Source organism: Arvicanthis niloticus, chromosome 18 (assembly GCF_011762505.2).
Source record: "Arvicanthis niloticus isolate mArvNil1 chromosome 18, mArvNil1.pat.X, whole genome shotgun sequence".
NCBI lineage: Eukaryota > Metazoa > Chordata > Mammalia > Rodentia > Muridae > Arvicanthis > Arvicanthis niloticus.
This window is the reverse complement of record NC_047675.1, coordinates 49,402,327-49,422,228: the sequence shown is the minus strand read 5'-3', so window position 1 is coordinate 49,422,228 and position 19,902 is coordinate 49,402,327. Positions and strand designations below refer to the sequence as shown.

General features: G+C 48.9%; 1 long non-coding RNA gene across 1 annotated transcript; it reads right to left on the bottom strand.

Annotated features, from left to right (window-relative positions):
- Nucleotides 1-13,609: 13,609 nt before the first annotated feature.
- On the bottom strand, nt 13,610-19,053 carry LOC143435011 (uncharacterized). The gene is made up of 2 exons (XR_013104972.1): nt 18,248-19,053; nt 13,610-14,778 (listed from the first exon to the last, which is right to left on the bottom strand). It is a non-coding gene; the product is annotated as an uncharacterized LOC143435011 (long non-coding RNA).
- Nucleotides 19,054-19,902: the final 849 nt, after the last annotated feature.

The window sequence follows — 19,902 nt, the reverse complement described above, 5'->3', positions numbered from 1 at the left end:
CTGGGGCAGTGTCTCTCAACCTTCTTATGCTGAGACCCTTCAATATGGTTTTTTTGTTGTTGTTGTTGCTTCAAAACTGTAATTTTGTTACTGTTAAGAATCGTAATACAAATATCTTTTTCTCCCCAGTGGTCTGGGGGTCGCAACCCACAGGTTGAGAACCATTATTAGAGAGTAAGTTAATGGAGGTGAAGTGAACCATCCTAACTGTGGATGACAACCTTCTGTGGGCTGGGGTCCTGGACTGCATAAAAAGAAGAACATAAATCTCTCTCTCTCTCTCTCTCTCTCTCTCTCTCTCTCTCTCTCTGTCTCTCCTTCTTCACGCTTACACAGTATAACGTTCTGCCTTGTTGCCAATATCCCAGTGTCTATAGTGACCCACAGTAGCCCTCCCTTCCGTGTTCCCATAACCCCAATGGCCATAGTGAACCCCACTAACCCTCCCCTCCTGAGATTGCTTTTGTTGGGTATTTTTGTGGCAACAATGAGAAAAATAACTATCAAGTGTCTTCTATGAAAAGTTTTATTAGAGAGATATTAGTCCCTATGGCAGCAGAGACCAGGAGCTATGCGACAGGAGTGTCCACGGGACAGGAGAGCAGATCCTCTACCTGGCTCACACAGTCAGAATGCTCTGAGCACCCCGACTCCTGTCTCTGCCCCGACTGTCAGTTAAAAGCTTTGGAGTCTTTGTGTTACTGAGAGAAAACCCTTTAAAAAACATCTTTGGATGGCTCCATAGAAAGCCGGTCTCTCCTCCCAGAGGCTCAGACTTGAAGAGAGACTAAGGAGGGACTGAACCTTAGGCAGCGGGAAGAGCCTTATGTGACCAATCCCCCAGTAGTTAGAGAAGCTGCCTTCTTCTCCAGTTGTCTCCAGCCCCTGAGTACTGAGGGCTCTTTCCTTGAAGTCCCGTGGGACAGGGAGGTGCTGTGTGAGAGGCAGTGCTTTGCACCTGCGTGGCTCCAGCTCCTTTGTCTGTGGTGACCGTAAATAAGACAACACCCTTAGCGAGTCTCAGTCTCAGATCAGGGTGTGGTCGGGACTTCTGCTATCACAAGAATGGTTCTCACTCAGGACTGCTCTGCTGGTCCCACTGGTCTCTCCTAAACTTTGCCTCCTCGGAGACCTTAGCTCCTTTGCCCTTCACCAGCTTTAAGCAATCGTGGAGTTGCTTTCTTGCCTGCTTTAATCTGTCAAGCAGAAGAGACCTTTGCACTTGTGTCTTTGAACAAGAAACAAGAGTGGGGCTTCTACCCTGGCGAAGCTGAGCCTGGCTGAGCCGCTGAGCGTGGGAAGGGTTCACAGCGGCCCCATCTTCCTGCCAAAAATGATTTTCTCACCTTTGTATTTTCCCATCAGGATGAAAAGACTTTTTTTTTTTTTTAGAGGAATGAGGTCCCCCCCACACACACACACTTTAAAGTTCATTTGAACACAATGGTCTCTAAAATAGAAAGCAGGAGCCCACAGAAATAACTTTAGGGACAGATGCCATTCCGAGACAAAGGAAGTGACCCAGTTTCTCCCAAGTGTATTTGGCTAAGAGCAAGACACTGTTACGAGCTTGCTACCATTAGCGGCAAGCCTTTGCTGTAAATACCCTATAAACGTTTCTTTTCTATTCACATATACTAAGATGTTGGAGACCAGAGATTTGACTCCGTAATTGACAGCTGTTAGACCTGGTACCTCAGACTCCTTAAGCAGAGGTCAGTCTGCCAAGCAGCCAGCCTGGCTGCCAACAGGGCAGTCCAGTTGCTTTGAACATTGCAGGGATTCTTCATGGAAGCTACATCTGACCATAACTGCTTGTTGCAGATACCTAGCTCCAGTTCCAGATGGCACCACTGCAGACACGACCGTTTTGTAAAACAGCCGTACTGGCCACCATAGCCTCAGTGAGCTCCAGCAGCTTTTACAGGAGGCCTTGAGGAGAGAGTGTGTACCCTGAGGCCCAACAGATGCCATGTGATTGGTACAAACACAATCCCATAAAAGACCACCATGATTGGTGCAAATACCCTTGCCACACCCCTTTCTGACTACCTAAGCCCGCTGTTTGGCTCAATTTTCGGGAAGACACTCACCTGTCAGGAAGACACACACACACACACACACACACGCATGCACACACACACATGCACACACACACACATGCATGCGCGTGTGTTGTAGCATCAGTAGTGATGGAGAGAAATCTCATCATTCTAAGAAGCTTTGAAAGTCTTCCCAAGTGATGTCATCTCAATTTGATAGAACAGAGAAGTCTCAAGACTTGCAGAGTTGAGGGGAGTGGCAGCTGTGGCCAGCTTTGCAAGCCGAAGTCTGATGGACTATGACCTCCTGTCAGTGACTGTCAAATACAAGACACCCTACTCACTGCTGTCTACAGCAGATTCTGTGGTCACCTCTGTGGGTTCACCCAATCAAGAGGCAGTTCCATCTTCTCACTGAACATCAGCTGGTGTTCTCTGGTTCAATTCAGTCCTGACTCTGACCACCTGGAGATGGTTTGAGACCCACAGGTTGTACCCTCACCCTCAGACCACAGCACCTTGCACGCTAGCTGAAAGCTTCTGGCCTTGCCTGAGCTTCTGGTCGGCGGCTGTAAGTAGGGGGGGTTTCCACTCCCTCAACTTGGGTTTGATTGATTTGATAGAGAAGAACTCAGAGATACTCTTGCTTACGTTCATTTCTTTCTGGGGAAAAGGGGGAAGAGAAGAGCGGTGTGAAGAATATTGTTGAAAAGATGCTGAGGTCAAGAGAAAAGAGAAGCAGAATTCCAAGGGAGTCTCCCTCTCTTGTGGAAACTGCCACTGTCCAGCCCTCAGGAGGCACCAGGAACCTGTGTTTCAATGCTAATGGAAGTTCCATTGTGCAGTTGGGATGGGCAACACCCCCCCACCCCCCCGGGCTGGTGACTAATGGGGTAGGGCTGTAATCCAACTTACAGATCCATGATTGGTTCCCTTGGCAACCAGCTTGGCCAAAGCATTGATGGTAGTGTGTGTGTGTGTGTGTGTGTGTGTGTGTGTGTGTGTGTGTGTGTATGGGGGGGTGCTTCATCAAAACAAATGACATGCTTTCCATTCATCACTCAGGAAGTGACTAGGACTCAGAAACCCTGTGCCAGGACCTAAAATGTAGACCATACATAGTTTTTTAAAAAAAAACATTATTATACTTTAGAGTTGCAAAAAGCAACAATGTGTGTGCATGTGTAAGCATGCATGTGCGCACGCACACATGTAGACAAGTGCATGCATGTGTGTACATGCTTGTATGTGCACCCAAGCCTCTACATAAGTAGCTCTGGATTTAGGGGCCTTTGAAGCCTTTCGTGGGGGCTTTGGGTTACGACTGGGCCTGCAGGCTGATGTGTCAGTCACACTTGGTCAGGTGGTTCTCAAGGGCCTTTTGCCCACTCACACAGCTCTGCAGACCTTCCCTCAGCCCCACCCTCTCCCACTCTGCCCAGCGTCCTGGCCCAGCTCCTGTGCTGGAGACTCACTATGCAAGCAGCACATAGCCAGAGGTTTGGACAGGAGATGTGGGCCTTGTTCTGGTTATTCTGTGGCATGTGTCCTGATCAGGTTCCTCCAGCTCTGAGATTCAGCTTCTTCACCTATGCTCTGGAATTGAGGATACCTTATCCCTGACCCTGTGGCTGAAGAGGTGTGAAGTAGAGCACAGGGTAGAACAGACTGAGCCAAGGAACTGGGAGAAAAATGTCACCCGTGGGGCCTGGACACCTCATCTTCCTGCCTGTGCCAGGTCAGGACATTAGAGCAGTGACTGTCACACAGTGGGAGAAAGCCAGGAAGAAACAGAGACCCCAGATCTCCCAAGCCATCTCTTCCTGGGAGTGTCTGTCTCCATAACAGCTGTCACCGTGAGCAGGCTGACAGTCTGAAGGGACAATGAGCAGGCAGGCCTGTGTGGAGGGGGGCAGGAGGCCATGGTTTCCACTCAGTGCAGTCAGAGCTGAGTGACCCCAGGGAAGCACTCAGCCTTGAGGAGAAAAGCAGCAGGTTCTCTCGGCCCAGGGTTCTAGCGCTCTAAGCTACAGGACTCCAAAAGAAACCACAGAGAGTGTTTCTAACTAGAAAGGACTGGACTGGCTTGACCCTGCCCTACCCTCAGATGATAGGAATGCCTTACATCAGGGTCACTGGGCTGTGTTCTCTGGCCAGCAGTGAGTCACCAGTCCCTGAGGTCATTTTGGCTCCAACTCAAAGTAAACAGGGTATTGAGCAGCATATCAGGTGAGAAGTGAAGGTTGGGGCGGGGGACAGGGGAGGGGAGTGTGTGAAAGGAAAGAGAAGGAGCAAAGCCAAGATGCTGAGAGAGCCCAGTCACAGGGCAGGCATCCTCTGCCCACTCCCAGTCAGCAGTGGTGGACTGAGGCCTTGCCCTCACTCTGTGCTGGGGCCAGTGTGCTCAGCAGTTTGCAGAAGGAATGTGACCAGCAAATTCCCCATGACTTCCTTCTCCTTTGCTCCTCTACCAATTATTTCTCTATCTACCCCACCTCAGGGACAAATCCACAGGGAACTAAAACTGCCCCACAAACCTGTATTAAAGTCTTCAGTTGTTAAAGTGTGGGCCTCCTCTGAAAGCACCTGGGTTCTCCTGAGGCTCAGCGGTTCAGGATGGTCCTGTGTGTAAAATCCTACCCCTAACTCTGATTAACAGGCTGAGGTCTGGGTTATGCTGGGCAGGTCTAATTCACCCAATGGATACGGCCCAGCGGCAGGAGCAGTACCCTAGAGTCAACCTTCCAGCCCTCTGATTTCTCGTCTCTGAAACACTCCTGGAGCCTGACTCCCTTGTCACTGTGCATGAGGGACATCTTGCAAGGGGGCCAGGCTGCTGTACCCTCTGTCAGAGCCTGTAGGCCTCCTGCCCTAAAGAGGCCCAGCCATACACCCAGTTCCTGAAGTGTCCTTCCCCAGCATAGGAAGGAAGCCCTTGAAGGTTCACAGGACCCACATACAACAGAAGGGCACAAGAAGCTCCCAGAGCCCCACAGGACAACTGAACAAAAGGCCAAGATTGTCCTGGAAGTAGGCCTGGAACAAGTATTCTGTTGGCTTCTCTCCGATGGGAGGGTTTATGTGAGTCCCTGCATTTTTAACACACACCACAGCAAGCGCTGCTGAAGACCTTTGCAATGTGAACTTCCACTTCCTGCCCCCTGTGTGAGGAGGCCTCAGCCTCCAGAATCTCTTCATTCAGGAAAACAAAACACAGCTCCAGATCAAACTGTGGCACAGTCGTCCCCAGCTGTAGCCTTTCCCTTCCTCCTGCTGCTGCTGCTTGCTCCATCTTGGTCTAGAAATGGGGGCCCCCAGCAGGTGGGAGTGTCTCACTGTTGCTGGGTGGTCCTGACACCCAGCCCAGTCCAAAACAAATGGAAGCAAAAATGACCTGTGACTACCCAATAAAACACCACGTGTGCTCGTTAGCGGCATCACCACGTGGGACCGTGTGCTCCTGTTAATGCCAGGGGCCTCTGAGAAACTGCAACAAGTCTGCCAAGCCTTCGTCAAGCAGACCGAAACCCAAGGATGAGCGTGCACGCCTTGATACAGGCTGTTCTCACTGCCTGGCAGGGCCTTGTGCTCTAGGTCATTCAAATGCACAAGTTGCTCAGCTTATCAGGACCTTTGAGCTGACAGAAACCGAGAGGAGGACAGGGAAACAATGGGCTGGATTACTGCCTCTGGGGAGTCTCCCTTTTCTGGAAGAGACAGACACACTTAGACAAAAGCTGTGCATGGTGCGGGAGGAACAGAATCTTTCTTCCTTCTTTCTTCCCATGTCCCTCACACTCACATCCAGAGTTACAGGTTGGTAGACAATCACTGACTGGACTACAGACCCACAAGCCCAGGTTCTTGGGTGTGGGATATTAGATTGGAGAGCTCAAAGCTCCACAGTGTGTACCAGGTGCAGGCCTCCCGAGAGGAGGCCGGAGCCTCACTGACTAGAGCAGGAATGAAGGTGGGCATCCAGGTTTTGACACATGGAACGCACACCCAATCACGTACCTGTGATTTGCCAAACTTACAGTAGCAGTGACACAGTCCCAGGTTGTCACTGGCATGCGGAATTTGGGCTGGTTCTGAAGGCCAGTCAGGATCTAAGCATTGGCCTATAGGAACAGCCCTGGAGGCTCTTCACATAGGAAGATTAATAGGACCGGAGAGCCTAGAAGTGGAAATACAAAAGTTAGCAAGACTTGGAACTTTATTTAGGGAAGAAAATGACATGAAACTTGCAGAGTTCTATCCTCTGTTCTGTTAAACTGGGCTAAAACATCATAAGTGGACACTGTGCTCTAACGAAGGCAGGGGAGTCGTCCTTCCTGTTAGAAGACAGGCATTGTTGTATCGATTTCAATAAAACTTGGACCACAGAAAGTTCGAAGTAAATGTTACCCAAATTATCCATGTCAGCTCCCTTTCAGTCACTGCAGCAGGTTAAGAATAAAATGAGACAGAGATCAGTATGGCAGGCTGAGGGAAGGGCATGCACACCCATCTAGAGCCTTCTAGAGCCTTCAGAGAAGCCTGGCTCCAAAGGCTGCTCTTGCTCTCCCTGGCTGGTTTCTTGGGGCCTTCCTTCTCCGAGGTATGCCTACCTTTTCACTCTCATCAGAACTCCCCAGATGCATGCCAGGATCAGCACACCCCGAACATGTGTGACCTGAGGTGGCCACTAGACCCCCTCAACATTATCGAGCGGCCTTGTGCCAGCCTTCACACAGGCTTCTTCACGTACTAAGGCCACTGCAGCCTCTCGCTTGTCATAGTCGCTGTGTTCTGAAATTCTTTGGCCAAGGAGTAATATACCCCTCTCCCCAAATGTCTTGTAGGCTCCATGAACATGTATACTGCAAGAAAACTCAACAATATAACAGACTGTCCAGCAACAGAGAGTCTTGTCTTTTCTCATTAGGACTCTGTGAGTGAAGTTGTCAAAAGCACACAAGCTGGGAAAGGGCCAAGACTTGCTGCCTTGTAGGCATCCGTTAAGTTGTTCAGCACCGAGGCCAAGCCAGCAGCTTCTCTGGTGGCTATGCCAGGTGTGGGCCGGGGAGATGTCACCTCAGGGAACACTTCCCTGGAAGCGATAATAGTGTATCTCTTGTAAATCCCACCCCACATATACAGGGCTTTCAGGATCTTGTTCCAGAAAACACAAACCAGGCTCTACCAAAACAGCACCAAGTTTATCCTTGTCGCCTCAGAATTGCAACAGCCATGTCATGTGCAAAGGTCTTGAGCCTTCTTCTGAAGTAGAGGAGGAGGGCAGGTAGGAGGGGTTGTGTCTTCACTTGTTACAGAAGAATAAATCATTCCTTGAGCGACCCCGTATTGCCTCAGCATGATAGGAGTATCCGGACCCATTAGTCAGAAGACGAAGATAGTCAGACACAGTGGTCCAGAGCAGTTTCTCACTTCTTTGGGGCTGTTTCCCCTGCAATGTCTTGCCATATGCACACACATACATGCATACACACCCACTTGTACGAGTACGTGTGCCTTTATATACACTCATGTAAGCACAAGGAAGCGTGCCACAAGCAGCAAGTTCTCTATTTCGAATCTTCTAGTAGTCGGAACACACACACACACACACACACACACACACACAACAACATGCACACCCTTACTACAAAAGCACACACTCTCATGTAGATAAGTGCTCTGTTAGTGTTAAACCCAACCGGGGAAGTAACGGAGACAGAGGTGTGAGCAGAAGCTGCAGCGGCATCTGCAGAAGTAATCTGCCGCTCTGCGTTGAGCTGGCTAATTTCATTGACTGGACTGATAAATGTGTAAGGCATTAGTGGGGATACCTTTGGGCCTGTGGGCTTCCAGAGCAAAGTGACTGAGGAGGGAAGACCTTTCTTCAATGTGGGCAGCAATAGCTTATGGCTAGAGTTTTGAGTGTTGGGAATATTGAACTGCCCAGCTCCATGACTGCTGCTCTTGAGACTCTCAGGCCAACAGCTGAGAAACCGCCTCTGAAGAGCTGAAAGCAGAGCAAACTTGCAGAAACGTCCTTGAATCCTGAGCTAGGGCAAAAAGTTCACAGAGGCTGGATAATCTGAAAACGTAAGTCCACCCGAAGCTGGTAAACCAGCCCAGCCCAGCCGGCGTTTGCCTGCAGGTCCTCTGGTGAAATGTGCAGGGAGCATTCTTTACCATTTTCACTGCTGTGACAAAATGTGAGACAAAAGCACGAAGGGGAAGGGAAGGTTTGTTTTGGCTCACACTTGTGTGATGATGTCATCATGGTGGGGGGCCATGATGGTGGCAGCTGAGCAGCCTGGTCACACGGCATCCCCAGTCAGGAAGAAGAGCGAGACCAGCACTGTTCACCAGCTCAGTTTCTCATTTTATTCTTCAGTTTAGGATCCCAGCGCACGAGAGGAAGCTGCCTATGCTCAGAGTAGCTCGTCGCCACTCAGCTAAACCTCTCCAGAAATTCTGTCACAGACACACACAGGAGTGTGTTCCCTAAGTGATTCCAAATCCCATCAAATGGACAAGATCCACCATCACACACAGTCACATGGCCTGACCCTAGCCTGGTTGAAAAATGACTGTTGCCAGTCAGCCTGTGCCACAAAGAGTAAAGTCTTTCTTTATAATTTTGATATTGTGGGCCTGGAAAGATGTCTCAGTGGTCATGAGCATATGCCACTCTTGCAGAAGACCTGTGTTCGGTTCCCAGAATCCACATGGTGGCTCACAATCATTTGTAACTCCAGTTCCTTGAAAGCCTAGGCCCTTTTCTGGTTCCCATGAGTACCAGGCCCACATATAATATACATACATACATACATACATACATACATACATACATACATGTAGGCACTCACACATACACATAACATGACAATTTTTTAAAGATAATTTTGATATCGGGCTCATTAGAAACTTGACTTTTATTATAAAATGCATTTTGTTTTCAAAGATGGCACTAAAACGGTATTTATCAGGATTTCTGAGGTTTCGGTCCTCCTTAGATTTTTGCACAGAAGTGGACATCTCTCTTGTTTCCTAAAGCTTTAGTTCTGGGGATCTCTCGTGGGTGCTGTTTGCCCCTGCCTTGTTATAAGTGTTTGGTGGTTCTGGCAGGCCCATCTTTCTCCTTCCTCGCTGTATACCCTATTCAAATAAATAAATAAACAAATAAGTGAGATAAAGATAAAATGAAAATAAACAAAACACAAACAAACAAAACAAAACAAAAACAAAAGCAAACACTGTAGCATACAAGGAGGAAACCAGCCATGGGCACCCAGAACCGTGCCTAGTTGTGAGCTCTCCTGGTACAGTGCAAAAACAGTTTGAGCTACTGAGTCTCTGGACAGTGTAGTACAAACTACCCTCAGGGAGTGTTGTAGGAATATGTCCCAGTAGGGGGACAGCTGTGATCCTGCTCTTGCAGATGCACCCAGGGCAACCGGGAGGGAAATACAAACAAGATTAAACCCAAAATGGAGAAGCATTTTCCACAGAGGTGCTTGCAGGTAATGCTATGGTAGTGCTCCCTTCTTTTCCTGCTTTGGGGCAGGTTTCAGCTCTTTCCAGCTGATGTGTGACTTGTGGTATTGCAGCAAGAGAGGAGGACCCAGCCCTCCAGGTACTCCTGAGAGCTCACCAGAGCTGCTTGTGTGTCTGCCTACTGTAGCACTAGATTCAAAAGTAGATCGGAAAAATGTGGTTGAAAGAAAGAAAGAGAGGAGGGCGGAAGGTGGGAGGAAGGAAGGAAAGGGCAGAGGGAGTGAGGGGAGAAGGGAACCGGGGAAGGTAAAGGAGCAAACCTGGCCAAGTAATCAAAACTTGAAAAACGTCTGAGAAACTTTGATGGCGTGAGGAACCTGAGGGGGCCTCTGACTCTGGCCTGAGGACTGCTGAATTCCACGTGCTTGTAATGGAGATGTGACATGATAAGAACCTGAGGATGAACTGTAGGCACAGTAAAGGCATGAGGATAGACCATGGACACAATGAGGACATCAGGATGGACACTGGGCATGGTGAGGACATCAGGATAGACACTGAGCATGGTGAGGACATCAGGATGGACACTGGGTATAGAGAGGACCTCAGGATGGACCCTGGATAAAGTGATATGAGGATAGAAGTGGACATGGTACCGACCTGAAGATGGACACTGGACGTTGTGAGGACCTAAGGATGGACCTGAGGTGGTGAGGCCATGAGGACCAACAGTGGCTACACTCACAGGGTGAACTCAGTAAGGATGAGAGGTAAGAATGCAGAGGCCTGTGCTGTGTATGTTTCATGGTTAACAGTGTGGCCATGTGGTCACTGGTGATTTCTGTTAGAGAGGTCAGAACCATTGCGAGTAGAACACGGTGCCTTTAACTTTCTGTAAATCTGAAACTTTGAAATACTTTTGTATCTACAGAAAAGATCTTAAACACTGGAATAATGGTTTTACTGCCACAGTAAGGTCAGAGTTGTGAGATGAAATGCATCTGACATTAAAGGGCGGAGTGTCAGGCTGCAGCTTTCCCAACCCTCTGGGAGAGGCACTGTGTGGCCGGTGATCAGGCATCCGAGCTACAAGACAGAGCACTGAAGGTGGGGTGGGGGTGGGGGTGCTCCACACCTCTCACCTAATAAAACTTGGGCTGTTAACCACAATCCGGGTGTTCTGAACTAAAAACTCATAAAACCCAGAAACTAAAGCCCAAGGTGAGGATATGACAGAGTTCTCCACAGAGGATAGCTGTCCCAGGGCTGGCCTACCTTCCCAGGAAGTCCTGGAGCCCTTTCTGCTGGTCATGGGCCCTGGATGTCTGGAATCAGAACCATAGATTGGACTAGTTTATCCTCCATTTTCTTTGCCTAATCCCAGAATGGAAGAGGGGCAGCTGACAAATCTCAAACAGAACAAAAATTAAGAATCTCTGGAGTGGCTCGTAGCTCAGAACCCAGAAACTTACTCAAAAGCAGAACTCCACCCAGCCCCAACCCCACTGTGTTTATTCAGGTTTCTATTTGCAAAACCCAGTAGGGCAGGGCCTTTGTGCTCTGAGCTGACAAACTTTGTCATACTTCAAGCAGAACTGGCTTGCCCTCAGTGGACAGACAGTGCCTAGAGCTGCAGGCCTCCCTCCTCGGTACCAGGAGGTAGCAATGTCCCCCACTGCCTTTCCTGGGCCTTCGCTCCAGGGTGGGTCACACAGTTCCTCACGGTTGGTTTTCTTGTAAGGTCCCAGAGCAGGAGCAGTAGATTCTCCAACGACGTCTGGATCTAACTGGGAGGTTTCCTGTGTGTCCAACTCCATGTGAGCTCCATGGTAAGAGGCAGAGCCAGGACGGACAGAAGGACCTGCTATGGTGGGAGGTAGCCCAAGGCAATACGTCTTTATGAATTCTCAGACAGAGAGAGGTGCACAGCCGACCATCCTCTGGCAACTATTAGGGCACAACGGCCAGCTTAGAGGTTCCGAGGCCAAACTGATCGAGACCCATAGCTCAGCCCAGTGGCCCATCCATGGACTTGGGCCTCAGTTCCAAACTACCCTGTTTCCTGTCTTCCTCAGCCTATCCCCCATGTTATCCAGGCTTTTCCTTTCAAACGTCCTCAAGCTCCCTGCGTCTTGTCTTATCCCACCTTCTGAGGCCACAACGTGTATTCTGTGTCTCACAGGGCCTCTTGGGCTGTAAGCACTCTTCTTAAAGCCTCCTGATTCCTCCTCCCATGGCTAGTCTGCATGCCTGGACACCTTGTTTTATGGACTGCCATTCCCTAAAATCAATAGCCCCCACTCTTCGAGCAAAGCCTGGCCTTAGAGTAAATGATCTAATGACAGCTCTCTCCCATTCCAGTCCAGCTTTATGACCGCTTGATTATAGTCGCTGTAGAAAGTTCAAGGAAGTGATGTCTCCAATTCATCCCTCTGTATGTTCTAGTTGGCATCTGCTGTATAGCAAGCTTTAAAAAAAAATCTACAGATGTTTTCCCAGCTCCCATGAAACACGTTTGCTATTTGAAAGGCAACAGTAGCTACCTATACGTCAATGACCTCCTCGTAACTATTTGTGCCGTGACAAATTGAAAAATCGGTGTCCTGTCCTCCCCGCCCCCTGTTACTTTGAGCTTATAGAGATGAGACATGAAGTCAACAGGCAGATTCCCTGTTCAACACGACAGAGTTAACAATAGCCCATTGGGAACTAGGACCTGGGAATGCTTCTGAACCCCCATGCCCTCTGATCCCCTGTGTTTCTCTTGAAGCTTCCAGACTCTGGGTTTGCAAGCTTAAATCCCGTGGTCCTCCGGACTTAGACGTCTGTGTTGGTATCGGCAGGCAACGAACGGCTGCCAGTCTGGTTTGCTTGATTTTCCGTTCTCCCATTCACTCCCTCTAGGAAAACCAGGAAAGACAGGGGCCTGATCACACTTTCCTCCCCAGTGGTGCTCTGCCTGGCTCTGTATTCACTGTTCTGTGAGCAGAGCTGTAAAATCTCAAGGACAGTCCAGAGGACTAGAACTCCCAGGCACAGGCAAGTTCTCGTCCCTGCCTGGGTGTTCCACTGCATGACACCCGTGCTCACAGATTTCTCAGTCTGCAGGGCTCCTCCCTTCTTCACAGCTCTGATTTCTTCTGAGCAGTTGTGTCCTACTGCACAGTTTACTGGTTCCTATGACAACAGGTGATATTCTGCCTGCCTTGTGTCGTCTGTAAACATATTGATGACAACTGACCTTAAGGTGCTGTGGGGTTCGATGAGGAGGGGGTCTGATGCCTGGAGGGCTTTTTGGTTGAAATAAAATCAGACCTACAAGTCACAAACAGACAAATGGGGATGGAGATGTAACTCAGTTGCTAGAATGCTGGCCTAGCATGCATGAAATTCTGGGTTCGATCCTCAGTCCCACATGAAGCAGCTGGGAGGCAGGTTCAGGAGGAACACAAGTACAAGGTCATCCTCAGCTAAGTAGGAGTTCAAGGTCAGCCTGGGCTGCTTAAGACTCTGTTAAAAACAAACAAAAAGACAGGCAGACAGCAGGGCTGGAGACAGCTCAGCTGGTAAACTGCCTGCCACAATCCCTTGTTCCCACATAAGAAGTCTGGTGGGTTTGTACATGCTTATCATGCCAGCACGAGGGAGGCAGACAGGTAGATCCTGGGGACTCACTAGCTAGATCTGGGGATTCACTAGCCAGCTAGCTAAATTAGTAAGCTCCAGCCAATGAGAGGCTGTTTCTAAAAACAAAAAATGGGTATTTCCTTAGGAATAACACAATAAGTTGACCCATGACCTTCCTACTCACACATATCCATCCACCCGTGTACACTTTTTGGAGCAGGGGTGGGATCTGAAACAGGGTTTCTTTGTGTAGCCCTGGCTGTCCTGGAACTCTGTAGACCAGACTGGCCTCGAACTCAGAGATCCTCCTGCCTCTGTCTCCTGAGTTGGAGCATTAAAGACATGTGCCACCACCGCCCAGATCTACATACACATTCTTAAACATCCTCTCCCAAACAGACACACATACACACACAAAAAGGAGGAGGAGGAGATGGAAAGAGAGAGAAAGGAACAAAGAAGAAAGAAATTTAATGTGTCTATGGGTTAAGTAAAAATTTCTTGGTCACACATAGATTTGTTATTTAGAACATTGGTATCAAATGTGAGCTGGCAACTTTGCCTCTGTGTACTGTGCATCCAGCACCACACTACTCTCCTTGCCTGTGTCATCTCATTTTGTCCTTACAGCAAATCCTTTAAATGGGTACGCTCACATCTTCCTTTCACAGATGAGATTTACAAAGCACAGAGTTACCCCGTTTAGTGAGTTCCAGGCAGCATCCCACTCACGCCGCACAGCTAACCCCTCTCTTCCAACACGATTTCCATCTCGTGGGATGTGTGATGGTGGCAGTGGCAGAACGGGCTCCTGGTACAGAGACCTCATGCCTGATGCTGTCTTGTGAACTCGGAGAAACAGTCTTCAGGTTTCAGTACTGAGGACCCGAGGGAAGGCAGTGATCCTGTTCAAAAGCTGGAGATCGAATCTTAAAAATCACCATCCGTGATTAAGAAGGTCACTGAAGGACGGAAGAGTCTAAGGAAGAGCCATGGGGAGCCATGGAGAGCCATGGGGAGCAAACAGCCATCAGCCCCAGGCAGTCACCACTCTGGATTTCAGGCCCTACCTGATGCTGAGGCCAGAGGCTCAGGCGAGCTCTGGAAGCTTTGTGGGCTTTTAGGCTGATGTTTGTTGTGAGGTCTAGAAGCCCTCCTTGGCTTCTCTTGTGGGAGAGGCGAGGCCTCAGCACTCTTTGGTGCCTGACTAAGGCAGTGAGGTCACTGAGCCTTGGCTGTCACCATTCCGTGGCCTTTGACAGAGAGAGTGAGCTTCTGATGGGAATATTTTGGTCTGCGCTCAAAAACTTTAAAAAATTCCTAGCTTCAGTTCCATGTGTGGGGTTTACAAGGCAAGAAAAACCCAAACCAGAATCTGAACAAACTGACTGTCTGGGAGCTTGCCAGCGTGTCCTTTGCTGGGTCTGAGTTATCAGGGCCATCTGCCACCTTCTCCCCACTTTCTCGTCTTCTTGGTCTCCACCTACATGTGACCCCAGAACTTTCACAGTCATTCACAATTGTCAGCGATTCTCCTCACGTGGACACAAACCTGGGAACCTTTTCTTTGGAGTGGAGAAGGAATGAGGATTAGGTCCTTGGAAATCTCCCGGAAGCAGCTCTAAGGCAAAAGGGAACACTTCAGAGCATTGTAGTGCCAGCATCTGTGCCATTACAATGTGGTCAGCATAATGAGTTTTTTCTTTGGCACTTCGTTTTGGGTTTTTTTTTTTTTTTTTTTTATTATTATGGTGCCTACACTGACCTAGAACCACAGTGATCCTTCGGACTCAGCTTCCCAAGTGCTGTGATCAAAGGTATGTGCCACCAGATTTGACTAAGATAATTGTCGGGTGAATATCTTCATTGAACCCACCAGTCTCCCTATTTCTAGCAAAGTGGCTGAACTAAAGAGGATCCCCCCACCCCACCCCGGACATTTCTATTCTCAGGACTGCATTTGCTGGCTAACTGTGATTTCTTTTCTGTCAATTTCCAGAACAGAGATGTTCTTCCCTGAGACACCAAGCAGCCAGTCTGCCTGCTCAGCTGCTTCCCTGGGTCAGCTTCCCTGACACAGGGAGCGGCCACACTGAGGTGGAAACATGACTGTCTTTCTGTCAGCCCCTCTGTGGAACAAGGCGACTCTTCTTGCCCAGCTCAGCTTTGGGACCTCATGTCTGCCAAGATTCTTAAGCACTTATTCACTGTCTTCAACCAAACGTCCACTTAACCTGGGGATGACTGACATGGGTATAGCTCCCGCCCATCTGGGGCGAGCCTCTCCTCCTTCCGAATCTGCTTGCCTCTGGTCAGATAACTTTTCCCCCTCTTTTATTTTTAATGGCAAGTCCTTAGGAGAACCCAAAGTAGGAACGTGATGCCCAGAAGCCAGTGGAGTTTTCTGTACCACCTGACCAAGTTGTCACCCGGCAGAGCAGGCTAGCATTTTCTTGCCAAGCCCGTGAGGTCGTTTGTTAGACTGTTGCCATGAGGTATTCATTAAGGAGTATGAGGAAGACATCTGAAGAGTCCGTTTCTCTGGCTCTTGCACCGTTTCTAGCCCCTTCCTGACCAATCTTCACACTTCCCCCCTGGGGACGCTGACCTTGCTGACCTTGCTGACCTTGTTTTGCTACACAACTTCCAATCTGTGGCTCGTGCTCTCTGCAGCCCACCCCAGACTCAGGACAATGTAGGTGAGGGCTTCTCTGCCAAGAGCCAGCTTGGTCTCTCCTTCCCTGGAGGTCCCTGGGCACTTGTTACCTGTTCTTCCTTCCTCCAGGCTGTGAGCCGTCAGGACCCTGATGGTCTATATTTGGCCCCTCGTATCTATCACAGCCCAGAGTGACACAGGATGAATAGAACCAGTCAAACCAGTCAACACGATTTTTCTCTTCCAACTTCCGACTGGGTCAGTCCTCCCCCTGGGTAATCATCATAAATAATATTTTCCAATCGAAAGCACCTAGATTAGCAGGAAGTTATACAGGCAGCAATGCAGGCCTGGGTGCACGATCTATCTAGAAGGCATCAAACCCTACCACAATAAGCCCTTCGAAACACTACAAACGATTCTCACATATACCCAGCCTAGAACCTGCGGTTGGTATTTTTGGTTGGATTGTACATGTTGATAAGATTTTACCAGCTTATGTGTCATGTTCCCCCAGATTAAATGCCAGGGTGTGTTGGTTCAGGCTTTCCTCAGCCTGGAGCATCTTAATGTAACTTATGTCGGGACAGAGGCTCAACCCAAGGACCCTAATTCTCTCAGCTTTAGTGAGACAGTTGTAAACATTACTGAGTTTAACTTCTTTACTGCTCAGACCTTCCATGAATAACTGGGACAGATTAGAGAAAGGAGTCCTGACAGGGGGGTGACATTTATCCTCTTTTCCAAGAGCAACGTTGTAACCCAGAAGCAAACACAAGCTAACTCCAACAAGATAGAACAGCACATGCAATCCAGCCTCACTCAGAAGACCCAGCCCCTAAAGAACTAGGCTGGAGAGATGGCTCAGCTACTAAGAGTTCAGGTTGTTTTTACAGTTTCAGTTCCCAGCTCTCACAGGGAAACTAACAATATGCTTCCAGTTCCAGGGGATCCGGCAGCCTTTAGTGACCTTTGTGGGTATTGAACACTCGCGGTACGCAGACACATACAGGCAAAAATCATACACATAATAAACAACCCCTCTGTATGAATGGAAGCCTTTCGATGAAGACAGTTGTACCATGGAGGGGCCCCACCCTGTCAAGAGGCTGGAGAACTTGCTGACTGAAGGTACCCCCTGGCCTGGTGAGGACCTTCAGTCATTAGGAAGCGAACTACTGAGAGCTTCATACTGGAAAGGCCTTATTAATAGCTCGATGCTTTTGTCTGAAGATGCTTGGGAAGGCTCAGCCACGTAGAAGGCTGCAGAACACCCACGGTTCTCAGATAAGACTGACTCTGAGCCTGGCCCTTGAGGGTACCGTGTCAGGAAGTGTACATCACGGTATGACAAGCCTGGGGTGAAAAAAAAAAAAAGAAAAGAAAAAGTAACGGAATCGGCGAGTTCTCCGGCAGCAGAATGTTTGTTAACAAAAACAGGGTTAACTGCCACTTTATCTGTGGCAACCCTAAATTCACTGAGCAACACTGAGCACGTGTGAGCATCTGAGCCACGAGTGGGTTAGAATATTCACCAACTGGATCACTGTTAATCCCAGACACTTGACTGCTAAATAAAAAATTCATAGGGAAAAAAAAACCCATGGAACTTTTTGTCCTAAATAAATCAATCATCTGCTGAGCTGTAATGGCATGTGGGCCCGGGGATGAATCTTTCTTACTAACATGGTTTCTTGTTGGTTTTATTCACACACACACACACACACACACACACACACACACACACCTACTTAAGACAGACATGTAGCCCAGGCTTGCTCAAATTCACTATGGAGGCAAGAATGACCTTGATCTCCTGATCTTCTTGCCTTCACCTCAAGCATGCTGGAGCTCACGGGCATGGGTCACCATGTCAGCTTGCCTCACTGTTTTAATGACAACAATAAAAACAGGTGGAAGTAGACACAGGAGGGTCAGGAGGTCAAGGTCATCCTTCAGTGCACATGAGGCCAGCCTGGGCTATATGAGAATTTATCTTTTTTTTCTTTTTCTTAAATGAGCAATAGTAAGCAAGGAAAGTAGCCTAGCAATAGATTAGCACACAGTTTTTTAAAGCTTTCACAATGGAATGTACCGAAAAAATAAAGGAAAATTCACTGCTTTCCCATAAGTAGCATACTGTCTTTAAAGTTCCTCTCAGATAGCAAATTCTGGCAAGCCGACAGTACATGCTTTAATTCTCTGGGCAGCTGCCACCCAAACATCCTTAGTACTTTTCACTGAATAACTGTTAACACTTACTTCTTTGAACCTCCCAAACTCTTGTTTTCATGTGTCTCTTTCTCAGGCTAAGTAATTATTAAAGACCTTCCCAGTCTCCTCTTCCTATTGTGTGTTTTGATCACAGTAAAAATATGTGTAACAAAACACACCCCTGTAGCCATCTTTAAGAAGACGGGTGAGTGGCCCATACCCTGTGTAACTGTCACCATCATCCATCTCCGGTGTTTCTGGTTGGTTGCTTGGTTGGTTGGTAGGTTGATTGATTGATTGATTCATTCATTCATTTTTGAGACAAGGCCTCATGTTCTACCTCAGGTTGGCCTTATCTCAAAGCAATTCTGCCTCAGATTCTTGCATGTTGGACCAGAGGCTCTGAGTTACCACACAGGCTCTTAGAACTTCTGTGTCTTCCCACTTCTGAAGTTCTATCTCCTTTAAACACTGCAGCTCCCAGCAGCGGAGGCCACTTCCGTGTCTGAGACTGAGACTGTATGAACGGAAGGGGAGTCATACGAAATTTATCTTCTTGTGATTGGCTTGTTTCCCATGGGCTGGAACACTTGCCAGAATTCCCTTTCTTTGCAAGGCAGAGTCCAGTGCGTGAGCACGCCACATTGCTTATCTGGTCACCGGCCCTTTGGAAGGCTCTTTGTAAACAGGCTAAGATCACTGTGCAGAGTCTCCCTGGGTCCCTGCTTTGATTTCTTTAGCGTGGATCTCCAGCAGAAGAACAGCTGGCTCCTAGTGCTTCTACTTCCGGTGTCTTGAGGGTCTGCTGGGCTAGCTTCCTAGCAGCTGTAAAGGCCGACTCATCTGCAGAGTACACGATCTCCTCTCTCTCCATCCTCCCCACGTCCTCCCAGTCTTCTTGGAGGACACTTCAGTACAGAGAACCGTCCTTGCCTAACATCAAGTCAGAAGGAGGATTTGGCCCTTCTGATAGCCCAAGGCCTCTAGCTACAACGGAGCCGTTAGGCCATAGGGTTATTCTGGCTATCAAAAGGAAAGGAGACTCCAAAACTGCTGTGCTGATTTGCATATGCTCAGCCCAGGGAGCGGCACTATTAGGAGGTGTGGCCCTGTTGGAGTAGGCGTGACCTTGTTGGAGTGGGTGTGGCCTTGTTAGAGTAGGCGTGTTACTGTGGGTGTGGGCTATAAGACCCTCATCCTAGCTGCCTGGAAGCCAGTATTCTGCTAGCAGCCTTCCGATGAAGATGTAGAACTCTCAGCTCCTCCTGCACCATGCCTGCCTGGATGCTGCCATGCTCCCGCCTTAATGATAATGGACTGAACATCTGAACCTGTAAGCCAGCCCCAATTAAAGTTTGTTTTTATAAGAATTGCCGTGGTCATGGTGCCTGTTCACAGCAGTAAAACCCTAAGGTGCTGTGTGAGCAGTGACTCAGTCTGCCAGCCAACCAAGAGCTACCAGTCTCTGCTGCAGTTCCTGACCCCATGAACCCTTCAGATGGACTGATGGACTATCCTACAGGCTTGGACCTCAGAGAGATATGCACAGCCTTGCTCATGACTCTAGAACCTGGGTTGGATGGCCAGTCTGGTACCCTTCCTGCACCAATCAAGCTGAGGCCCAGCGGCTCCCTGTCGGGCAAGCCAGCACTTCTAGCTTTGTCTGCTCCAGAGGGGAGATGGTCTGCGTCTGCAGTGCCCACACCTGCCATGCACCTTCTACCTCACCTTGCAGTCTTCAGGAACTACCTGGAACTGGTCGGCTTACTGCTTCCTGTCCTCCAAGGCTGAGAGGGTCAAGACTGTCCGGGATAGGCCAGTACTGTTGGAGGCGGCCTTCCTGCCTAATGTGAAGGGGACAACATGCCTTAAGCA